Here is a 12,738-nt window from a genome sequence, read left to right as displayed (position 1 = left end):
ACGCATGGACACCTGTACATGCATGTGTTTTTCCATATACATCTACACAGCACTGTACAAGTGTTCACCATCCTGCCACGGATCGCCTGTATTGCACATGTGATAGACATGGGACAATGGCTAGTCAGATGACATTCGCAGGGATGGTTATCAACCATAGCATGTGCGGGCACAGTTTCCAAGCTGTACAAGACAGCCATTGTGCCACCGCAAGGTGCATCAGTGCCACATTACTGATCCAGTCAGTTGATAGTACATCTACCATGCGGCCATCTCACGATGTATGACTGGGATGACATGTGCAGCTTTGATGGACAGGGTTGTATGGTATGACGGGAGTATGTCACATATATGGCACAGGGATCTGTCCAGCCTGTGGCGATCCTAGTATTAGGACGGTGGCTGTCCATGACATATGTCTTATAGATCAGGATATGGACATGTAGCATGTCCATCATCATGGTGTAGCAAATGTCCTTCTGCAAGGTAGACAGCATGCTGCATAGTGGAGGTGAGGATTGTGAAGGCTGGTATCGCACATCCATGCATAGCCATTACCCCTTACAGGTGGTATGTGATCCAATATTGGTCACCATAGTGCTGTATATGCCTGTCCAGTGATCTCCGTGCTCATGGATGGCACCCTGACATGAAATGGGTACCTCATATGACTACCTAAGGGGCCTGGAGACGTCACCATGTCGGGGGGTGCACTGCACAGCACCATCCCTTACACAGTGTCCATAATGTTGACCACAGCCTAGGTAGTAGTTTATGGGTACAGGGATGTTCACCTAGCGGTGACACTGCTGGTATCCTCCATCAGACTGTGCACATATGTCACACACCTCACCCACACAGCCCATTCTGTATGTTGTTCACAACACTGACACAGCTATACTGATAGGTCATGGCCATTCACAGCCTTACATACATAGATGCCTAACATTTGTCTGTGTGGTATGGGCTACAATGAGGGTGGGGTACAACACATTAACCCTGTTCTGCTGTAGCTGGCACTGGTGTGCTGTGCACATGTCACTCTTGCACCTTTTGTAGTTGTGAGTCTGTCAACAGGCCACTGGTGGAACACTCCTGTGACATGCAAAGGTATTTGTAATCAAATATCCGTGCTGTCTTGTACATCTGTACTGCTAACATCTACAGTGCTAATGGTTCATGGACATGCACACCATACTCAGCAGGGTTATAGTGCAATGCCACCCTAATTGACTGTCATCACCACTTGTGGGTTGATATTATCCAACACCCTATCTGTATTGTATGGTCATGCTAGGCACTTGTTCAGAACTTGTGAGCATGTCATGAGCTACTGATTACTATAGCACCCATTCCACACGATTTCCCACAGGTACACTGGCTGTCCTACACTTCCCAGCTTGCTTATGGTACAACAGCTGTTGTACACATGTAACGCACATATCCTGTGGGACATGGTTGTATATACAGGCATGTCCAACTGTCACGTACTAGTGCTACTGCCTGTCTATATGAGGGATATGTCGTACATGTGACAATAGAGCAATTGTCTCATGTACACATTCAATGCTCACCTCCCAACATACGGCACTACAGCCTGTGGGGGATGCACTTCTGCAGCCATGCTGGGGGCATAGCTCACAGGTGTACCTCATTACGAGGAACGTACCTCATATGGGGTTCTAAAAGGTGCATGTTCCTCAAGGTTCCACATTGGAAGGGTCTGTCACACATTCATTGTTGTAAATTGTTTACCTGCTAGCCATGGCTAAATAGATGGGAATCATATTAATTCATTAGAATATCTTTTTTATACGTAAAACCAGCCTATTTTAGCCATCATATGCCCTTCCTAGTTGAAGATGTTAGTAAGCCAGTTGTAAGTGTTCCACGTTTTGCCCATTTGTCACACAGTATGAGGGCTAATGTTCCTCAGTTTGGGGACAGGAGGTTGACAGCTATGGCTGGGGGTAATGCTGTCACCAACCCTGACTGCACCTGACAGTCATTTGGGGATGTGTAACATTCGCAACACACCCCACCCATCACATAGTCTCACATGATCTACACCACTGGCCACACCTACGAGGACAACTTGTGCAGTGCGTCTCCATACTCACTGTAGGCACCAGAGGTAGCCCCATCATGGAAGACAACATCACCAGCTTATAGCCCACAGACTCATGTGTGCCCATCACATACAGCCAATAGTGAGTTATAACATTCACAACACACCAGTCATAGATGACTCTGTAGGGAGTCACACTGCAGTTCCACACAGCAGGCTACACAAGGTGTTAGTCGCTTACATCTTGCTGTCGGGTAACTGCTTCTGCAACATAACCTATGCACCCATGCCACACCTCACCAGGTACGATATGACTGTCATTCTCCATGTTAGTGTGACTGCCCTGTGATGCCACTTCACAGACTATGTGTGCAGGGACATGCAATAGCTCACCAGTCTTATAGCCCTGAGGGTGTGGGGCAAGCCCTGGGGAGCATTTTGCATTCGTCCGGACATGATACCACTGTACAATGACTGACTGTGTCACTTCAACAGTTGCATATGCTCCTATTGTCATTCCACGGGCATCTGGTATCTGTCCGCTATGACTGACCTGGTCAAACACACTGCTGTGGCACAGATGAATTGCACCTGTCAGCCCTGGGAGTACAGCTCACATGTAAGGCACTTGCTGCTTCTATACTGCCTGTCTTGCACAGTTTCCAATAACTGTCACCAGCAGGGCGGTAACTGGCAGGCACGACATGGGGACATGTGACACAATGCTTGCATCTTCCTCTGTGATGCACGCAGGCAAGGCACATCTCTGCAGTGACTGGGACCTGCCTCTAGGCTCTGCAGAGCACACCTGCAATGACAGGTTATAGACAGACCATACCTTTCAGGCACATACCTGGACCAGCACACCCACAGCTGAGGGGTTCCCATATCCCACTATGTTTTGCACACATCCTGGCAAGTTACTTAGCACAATGCATCAGAGGTGCTCCACGTGCAACTAACTGTGCCCAGGACCGCTATACACATTGTAACAAGCAACAGAGTCAACATCATACCCCACGGGTAACATACCTTCTATGTTGGTTTAGTGGACAGTGGGCCTCAGACAGCTACTACTGATGTGTGACTGACACTACCCCACAATTCACTGGGATAGCCACTCATGTACCGACACATCCATGAGTCATACCCTCCGCTCTGCTGGGTCAACCCATACACACCACCTCCAAGACCTACATTACCCTTGGCATGAACACTACCACCATGTGACTGGTGTTACACACCTGGGGTTATCCCCTCATTGGTGGATTCCGAACATATGCTAATCGACCTTGTTAGCCACATCCCTGCAATACACCCATCACAGCATACACAGTACATGAGTACTACAACACCTACTACAGACGTCTGCTGACAGCGGTTGTTAACATCATGACACCCGTGCAGATGGACAATGCACATACAAATGCTGACACATACCCCAGTGCACTTCATTAGCATGTACACAACTGCATGGATCATGCTATTCCACACAGAGCCATGATGGTACACACCAGATAACAGACGCCACTCTGGTGGTCATGTTCCATGGACATATGATGTACAACAACAGGTGTAGGCTGTTGCACAGTGGTGTACATTCCCATGTGTGGGGTGGCTCACTGGTCAGCCGTGGTGGGTCCACAGGGTCCCTCATCACATACTCCAAGACTAGCTACATAAACATGACTGCCACACATTCTGGGGTGTACCACCAGGCATTATGGTGGTATATCAGTAGTCGATGGCAACACCCACATCTGCTGTCACATACAACAGTCACTCAGGAACATTGCAGACCCAGGTGTTGTTGCCAACATGCTGGAGGATGGATTCAATGCTGACATTACACCCTCTCACTCACTACAGGGCCGCAATCCATACATGAACATTGTGGTGTCCCTGTGGTCACACCTACACAGTACTGACCTACACTCTATATGTCCTGGGACACTGGCCCCATGTCACCTTCCAGCGTCCCAGGCTGTGATGTCCACCAACCTCTGAATTACATGTCTCCCCACTAGGCCACCATATTCAGTAATAGCCTTGTTTCAGACATTGTAGCCCCTGAATGGCACACAGCAGCATTTATCACACTACACACAGGTGGCACCACATTGCATGAGTGGGACTATAGTCCTACACACCTGACTGGACTGTTCTGCATGGCTATGGGGCACATCATCAAGGACATCATTCACAGAGACATTGTTGTGCTCCCGTCCTTTGCTGCCACCCAGGTTGGGCTTGTTAGGGCCAGAGCATGGCCCCTACACATGGTGGACTCCTTTCATACAGTTACCAGGGCAGTTGCTGATGGTACGGGAGTCCACATATCCTACATTGTCCTCTCACTGCCTTTCAGCACCATTCCCCATTCTGGTATTGACAACATACACATCCACCTGCACATCATACCCTGTGTCTCAGGATGTTATGCTATGTGGCTCATGGACAGGACACACAGTGAGGCCAGCATACCATAGTACCTACTACATGTCAGGTACATTTGGCATACCACGGTCCTCAGTCATAGGGCCCCTCATGTTCAGTATATGCTTCCCTGTGGAACAGGCTAGCACATGGGACTTTCCCTGCCTAGCTTTCAAACCCCTGCATACCAAGCGCCATGATTGCTCCACCAGCTGATACTGACTCCAACCACATGGGTGTCGCTGTGACAGATACATAATATGACTATCATGGCATCAAGCTGCATGACACAAGGTGCATGCACATCACCTTTGCATTACACCATTCACCCAATGACTATCACATGGATGGTAGTCCCCTGCATACATATCACATTGTACATGTTTGCAGTACACACATATGTCGCACCCACTCCTGTGATTACCGTATTCCCACTGTGGCGTGGATATCCTTCTACGTGGCCACACCTATCTGTACTGGGTGTGTAGCTGGTACATAGGCACCCATTGTACCTCTGAACTCAAGACATCTACACACATTCAAGGGTACACCACCCCATTTAGGGTGCACCTTACACAACAGCTACAGCTTTACATGCCACAACATTAACATGCCATGACGTTTACTGAGCTACGACAGTTTAAATATGCGGCTGCACTATGGACACCACATGTGTACACATTTGCATACTACATACTCAGGGGTGACCTCTGCTGATCAGACAGGGCCCATGTCCACAACATTATTAATGGATATACTCCTCATATGCGACATAAGCAGAGGCCACTGTGAGCAACATGCTCATGGATATGTGCACACACGCCACGATGAGTGGGATGTGCTTGTGGGTTACATTCCCAAACCGGACTCTCAACATGCTTTGGAACATAAGTCCTATGTACATCACGCAGGGACACTCAGTAGCACTGTTCATGTGATACCTCCCTTGGTGGTTGGGAGACACATGTAGGCCTGGGATCACTGCAGTGGCTGTACTGTGCAGAGGTGCAGGTGACACCTGGCTCTGCTGTTCACAGGACACTACCCTAGAGAGGTGCCACTAGTGTGAACACTGTAGTTGTGCTTACACATGGACTTGCCAGACTGCATAGTACCCCACTATGCACCTGTGAAGCTATTACATGTCCTTTGTGCATGGTTACTTGGTAGCCCTTCCATTTAGATTAGCTATCATGCTATTACTATGTCCCATACCTACAGGCCATATGTATCCTGTTATTGTACATACCAATAGACGATACCTGTGGTATGCATGATATGCCTGTTATGCTGTGTAGAATATCTGTCATATCTACCTATAATACTATACATTACACATATTTCACATAGTATCCCATAATGCAAAGCATACTTGCACAGTGGGACCACCTTACATATGTCATTAATGTTATATGCCCATACACATGCGTGCTGTGACAGTATATCAACATATACTATCCCCTGCTATGGCACGTCCTTGTTGGACATACCCTACCACTGATGGCAGGTTGTATGGAATTGTTCTGTTTAACGCCCTCATGTAGCATCCCTTTTGGTGTCTGTGCTGTGTACCTTGTGTCCCACTGCTGGATGCACAGTTTCTACAAGCGTTAGTATGCTCAGCAAGACATCAGTACATAAATACCTTTCCCCACTGTATGCATTGCGGACACGTTTAATTAATGCAAACCAGGCTATACATACAGTAAAACTAATTAATACAGATCATGCTATACATAACCTTACATATCGGGCGTTCTACATACCTTGTTGTCCTTACGGCATTTCGTTTCTATCTCTCTCACAGTGTTTCAACTGGTATTCGGTATGAGCATACGGTTTGAATGTCTGGCAAGTCATCCTTATATACGTCGATACCTGTAACATGTGGATTCATCCCGCCAATTGGTGTTCCTGAGTGACTAATTACTTGCATATCAGCTGTGCAGCTACTCCATTCGCCAATTACGCGGCAACAGTGTGGTATAATTGGATTCTCCACTTGGGCATTGCCTATTTGCCCTACCTTCGGGGAGACGGTCTGTATTGTGTTTTGTTATGTGTAACTGCAACTGCTATGCATGGAGACAAGTATAGTTTGGATTCATGTCCCCCGTGGATTGTGTGTGACAAGTAGAGTATTTGGTTCAACACGTGGGTGTACCTGTCATCCCAACGTGTGATAACGGAGTATTGCAAACAAAACCTGTAACATGGCTGTTTGTTCCATTATACAACGCCTGCAATTTTGCATGACGCCTTTAATTGTGTCTCTCACACGGTATGTTGAGGGTTCTGCAGATGTAATTGACTGACTGGATGTTTGTGCTGCTATTACAGTCTGTATTGCTTTAGTTTCTAGTGTGGGGGATGTCGGTGGGTGTATGTAGCATATACAGGTTTGTGGGCCTTGCATTTCTACATAATCCGTATATATATGTGTGTGGGCTCCGTCCCTAATTAGAGAGCTAACAGTTAGTTGACTTATGTTATGGGATTGTACGTTGGGCCATTGTTAATTGGTTTCTATATCGTCTGCAGGTGAGCTTGCTACTTGTATACCTCCGTAATTGCGGCGATATATCGCGGGATATGTGTAAGTGACAGCTATCCCTTGTATTTCTGTCCCAGGTATTTGCAGTCATTGTGGTTGTGTTGTTAAAAGAGCCTGTTTGCCATGGGTTGCCACCTTTTCATATGGTCATTGTTGGACACCTGCGGAACACACAGCGGTGTTTACAGGCCAACACGTAGCCACGGTCAGTACATAGGTTAGCACATACTTTTATCCTCACTACATACCTATTGTTGTGTGACTTTGGCTACTTATCATATTGCATGTAACATTTACATTTCTTACATACAGGCATAACTATTACATACGACTGTTACATTATATATGGGACATATTTATGTCCTACCATCTCGGACATTTGCCCTTTGTACTGTTTTATGTCTGGACACACCTGCCCAGGGTGGGGCTGTCCCTCCTACTGTGGGACAGGTAGTAGCCATATGCCTACGGCTAGCTATACCCACACCTACTGTACTGATCTGCCTCTGACTTGGCACTAACAAACACATGTTGCAGACACACACACACATTACAGTCACACAGAGACGCACACGGCACCCTCAACGCACACTTACACAGACTACGGCACTCACAGACACAGTTGAACACAGTACCTACGTGGACCGCGACACCGGCAGCGGTGACTAACTGTCCCTTCATATCATCATACTATTACTCGCGGATGAACTGTTCCGGTACTGTGTTCTATCGCTCTTTCAGCCTCATGGTTACGCATGTCGGTATGTTACACATTCCATGGTTGGCGGTATCCTATTTATTTGTACCTCCAAGGTGTTATGAATGTCGTTGAACTATCTATTATATTTGCAGATATCGCTGAATCCATCTATATCACCATATATCCCTCTATTGCCCTTTCTATCTGTATTATATATATGCATATGTGTACATATATATATATATATATATCTGGCGGGGAACGTGACAGGCACACAGCACCACCATATGCTGTAAGGCTCATGTACTGTTCAGGTGTTGGCATTCCGTGTTCCACTGGCTGTTGTGTTTACAATGTTTGAGGGCTGTCTATGTAGGAGTCACACATTGGGCCACCTATACATTACAATTTACAGGTGGTCATGTTTGTGTGCCATCCATTTTACTGTGTGTGCAGGTGGAGAGGTGTCAGTCCATAGGGGCCTACACTGTCAGAGTATGTGCTATACGTTCCCTCTTTGCCAAGGTGTAGGCATATTGGGCATGCCTCCGTCTGCCTACTGGGGCTGGCACAGTGTGTTCATGGTCTGAATCCCTCTGTGCCTGTAATGGCCTTGGCAATTGCGGTGGGCTATGAGGGCCTTCACCATTTTGTCCCTGCTGCAGCTGCTTCCGCAGGATCATATTATGTAGCATGGCACATACTATGACAATGTGGGCACACATGCCCGGAGAGTACTGCAAGGCTCCACCAGATGTATCCAAGCACCGGAACCATGATTTCAGCATCCCGAACACACGCTCTATGATGATTCTGGTTTGTGCGTGTGCCTCATTATAGCGTTCTTGCATGGATGTGTGTGCATTTCAGATGGGAGTCATCATCCACGGCTCCAGTGCATAGCCAGCATCCCCCACGAGATGGCCATGTGGGATGTCCCCCCTGACAAATACCTGATACAGCTGTGAGGCATGCCAGATATGGGAGTCATGGTACCTTCCAGGGCTGCCAGCACACTCATCCATGATAATGCCCTGGGCATTGCACACGACCTAGCAGTTGATGGAGTGGAATCCCTTGTGGTTTATGTAGTGCCTACCCTGCTCACCGGGTGGTGACTTGATTTGTATGTGCGTGCAGTCTATCGCACTCAGTACCTCCGGGTATTGTGCCACATGGTGGAAGTGGCGCATATTGCTGGCCAACTCCTCCTGAGTTCTGGGGAAGTATATCTGCTCATTGGCATGTGGTAACATGGCATCCAGGAACTGGTGTAGTACCCTGGATGCTGATGCCTGTGAGATACCCATTATATCTCCAGTTGGCCTTTGAAAGGTACCTGTGGCCAGTATTCACAGGCTTACACATACCTTTGTGTCCACTGGGATGGGTTCCCCTCTGTTGTTTCTGGTTCTCGGGCATGGCCGGCACAGCTCCACTATTTGCTGTAAGATGTCCATGTCCACCCTGTAATGCTCTACTATCTCCAGGTCATGTAGCCCCTGGTAGGTTACCCTTGGTCTGAACACTCTCCTTCTCCTCCGAGGCCTGTGGTGGTTGTCGGCATCATCCTCCACAACACCGTCAGTCTCTAACACATGCTGATGAATCACAGCTATGGCAGCTCCCAACATGTACATTTTAAAAGTTCCCCGTGTGTTTACACCTATGGTGCAGTGTTTGGGAATACACAGGTGTGTGTTGGGTGCTTTCACACTTTATACTATTGTGCTGTGAACACCGATGATGTCATAGGGTGTGTATGTACGATCGTAGCTACAGGTTATCTTATGTGTTTTACTGCCGGAACTACTATTGTGGTGCCTTTGGTGTTGAATTACATTTGCCTGCCGTGGATTACCTCTTGACCTTCCCTTTACATTTCTGCACGTTGCACCTACCATTTTCTGGCGTGCATCCTGCAGCCTACTTTCATTTGTACTTTCCTGGACCTGGTGTATCTTGCGTTATGTGTGCTACTGCCAGTCTGCTGTCGGTTTGCTTTGCTCTGCTGTGTCAGGTCTCCTATCTTTGCAATCCAATACCTCCCTTCCTTTCTTTGCATTCCAATGCCTCCCCTATCCTGTTTTGCAGGTTTCTGCAAGCAGACTTGTCAGCTGCCGTCGATTGGCCTTCGTGGGTTGATTGGTGTTGATTGCTTATTAGTAATCCAATTACCCTACTTCCGCATTTCCTTCTTTTCTTCCCCTGACCTTCCTGTTTCTACTATTGTTAGCGGTGCGTGCGTCCGATTACTGGGTTTCGGGCACGTTTTCATCCTCGTACACATGTGCTTTTGGGCACCATGTGTGCTCTCAGCTAAACGATTCCTCCCCACCCCTGTCCTGCAGCTTTGCTTAGCAACGGACAGGCCAGATTTGCAATGCTCCAATGTGCTTACTGCTATGGTGGCACACCCCTCTGCTGATGTAATGTATCTCCTCTGAGCCACTCCTCGGTGTTATACCGCTGCGCCGTATGGTACAACCTTCATCCGGCGGGACATTTGCGATTCAGTATTATCTGCCTCATTTGCATGGCATTGACTACTAATTCATAGTTACCGTGCCGAACACTATCGCAGGCCCTTAGCAACCCTTGCACCTTGGTTGTGGTGTTCCATGCCTACCATTGTATATTATGCTGTAAACCTGATTTCTATTACGTTGCGATTTTATGACATTTTTATATTATTTCTTTATGTTACAGCTTCCGCACACATGCCCTGTGGTTGTGCTGTGCGTTACTGTGGACATGACATTAAATGTTGTTATTTACATGTTGTGCATCTTTTCTTATGCCATTGGCTGTGTATTTCGCCATTGGCATATGTTAACGTTGTGATACCTGGGTCTGGCCCTCTTCTATAGCTCCGATGTTCTGTTTGGGAAAATGTAATCCGTGTTTTTTGGTTTACATTTCCGTGGGCTTACGCTATGCCTGCACCACTTCATGAATCGTTATATGCCTTCATTTGCATGGTGCGACACTGCACATGGGGTGATTAGCATACCTACGCCGGGGGTTGCGTAGTTCTGGCGTACGCTGGTAGTGCACGTGGAACTGGATCGTACCTGAATCACTTGACGGCCATATTTGGCGTTATACCGCCTACGCTATGCCTGCACCTGGCACAAGCTTCATGAATCCCGGGGTCTGTTTATTAAAGTTATTTATTAAGTTACTCATTGCCATGGTTCAGTGCTCACTATATATATTTTTTACTTTCATATATATATATATATATATATATATATATATATATATATATATATATACATATATAAATATTATAAAGGGGATGGGTTGCCAAGAATGATTAATGATGGAGAAATTGTGGATGATATTATGAATAGAAAAGAAGAAGCAAAAACATAATAGAAGACCTTAAGTTATTTGACACAATTGAACATAAAATCTTATGAAAAAATGAAATAATATAAGTGAGAAAGTTAGGAAATTATGTATATCGGTGTATAAGTAATAATAAAGTAAACATACTTGTAAATGGCTGGTTAAGACAAGAAGTACATTTGAAGGGTGGTGTAAGACAGGGATATCCAATGAGTTGTATACTCTTTGCATTAGTTATGAATGTGATAGTATGTGAAATAAATTAAAAAAATGAAGGAGGCTGGGTGTATAATACTTGAAGTGTTAAGAATTCCAGTTTTGTTAACATATGTAGATAACATTATAATAACTGCAAAAAAAATGGATAAAAGAAGTAATAATTTGGAGAAATGATTGTCTAGAGGTGATAGGGCTGACTTTAAATATTGAGAAAAGTGATAGTTTAGGTGATGAAGTAAAGGGGGTATATGTTTTACAGTGAATTGCATTTCTGTGTTAGGTATAAAATTTGGGAATAAAGATTTAAGCAGAATTCTATGGATAAAAAGAAACAGTAGAAGAAATAAAACACACACTTCTTTTCTGGAGAACATGTAAATTATCATTCAGATAAAAAGCTTATTTGATAAATTCAGTACTGATGGGGAAATAGCATACTTTCGCAAGTGTATTTATGTTGCCAACAGTATCTGAAAAGGAATTATTGCAGATTTTTTTTTCATTTATATGGGGTTCTAGACTAAAAATTGCAGCAGAAACTGTTTTCATCGTTCATCCAGTAAAAAAGAGGAGTTTTGTATGTAAATAAAGAAGTAGGAGGTTTAGGGTTAATTATCCCACTGGTATATGTTGCTTCCTTAAATTTGTACAAAGTGTTAAAATGGATAACTGAAATGTTGGGTATGGTAAAAAAAGATTAAAAGAAAAAAGGAGTATATAACTCAAGAAATAAAATGTTCCCAAGAAAAATGTTTTTCTGCAAAATAAAAATTATTGATACAGTAAGATAGAAATGTATGGTATAAGAATGTAATGATAAAACATTACTATGTAAAACCATGAGAAAATCTAACAAATGAAAAAAAATTAAAGCCACAAAAATAAGAAGCAAATGGTGTAATGAAAAAGTAGAATGTTAAGATTTTTTGGGGGAGACTGGTAATACATATACTGCCATTAAAAGGGAATATGTCATATAAAAAGAAACGAGAGAATATGTTTATATTGTCAAGAAGAAGAAATTATTGTACATGTTTTTGAAATGTAAAAAAGTAAAAAAAGTTATTGGGAAAACTATGTAAAAAGACTTTTCTTTGAAAATATAAAATAAGTGGATAAAATAAACATGGGCATGATTAAAAATGGATATTATAAAAAATTGAAGTAAAGAATATGTTAAAATAATAGATACAAAGTTATTTTATGTTATATGGGTTATATGGAATGAAAGAATAAAAGAAATTCCCCGGGATTCATGAAGCTCGGCGCAAGGCCGGCGTAAGGCCTGCGCCGGCGGTGCATGGAATATCCGGCGCAGTAGCGCCATATACATATTAATGAGAGTGCACCGGAATCACAGACACGTGCGTAGTGCACGTGAGCGAGCCCAGGTAGGATCCAGGCGTG

Source organism: Protopterus annectens, chromosome 5.part0 (assembly GCF_019279795.1).
Source record: "Protopterus annectens isolate FY-2018-M chromosome 5.part0, PAN1.0, whole genome shotgun sequence".
In the NCBI taxonomy this organism is placed as follows: domain Eukaryota; kingdom Metazoa; phylum Chordata; order Ceratodontiformes; family Protopteridae; genus Protopterus; species Protopterus annectens.
The sequence above is the reverse complement of the archived record's forward strand: the minus strand, read 5'-3'. Positions refer to the sequence as shown.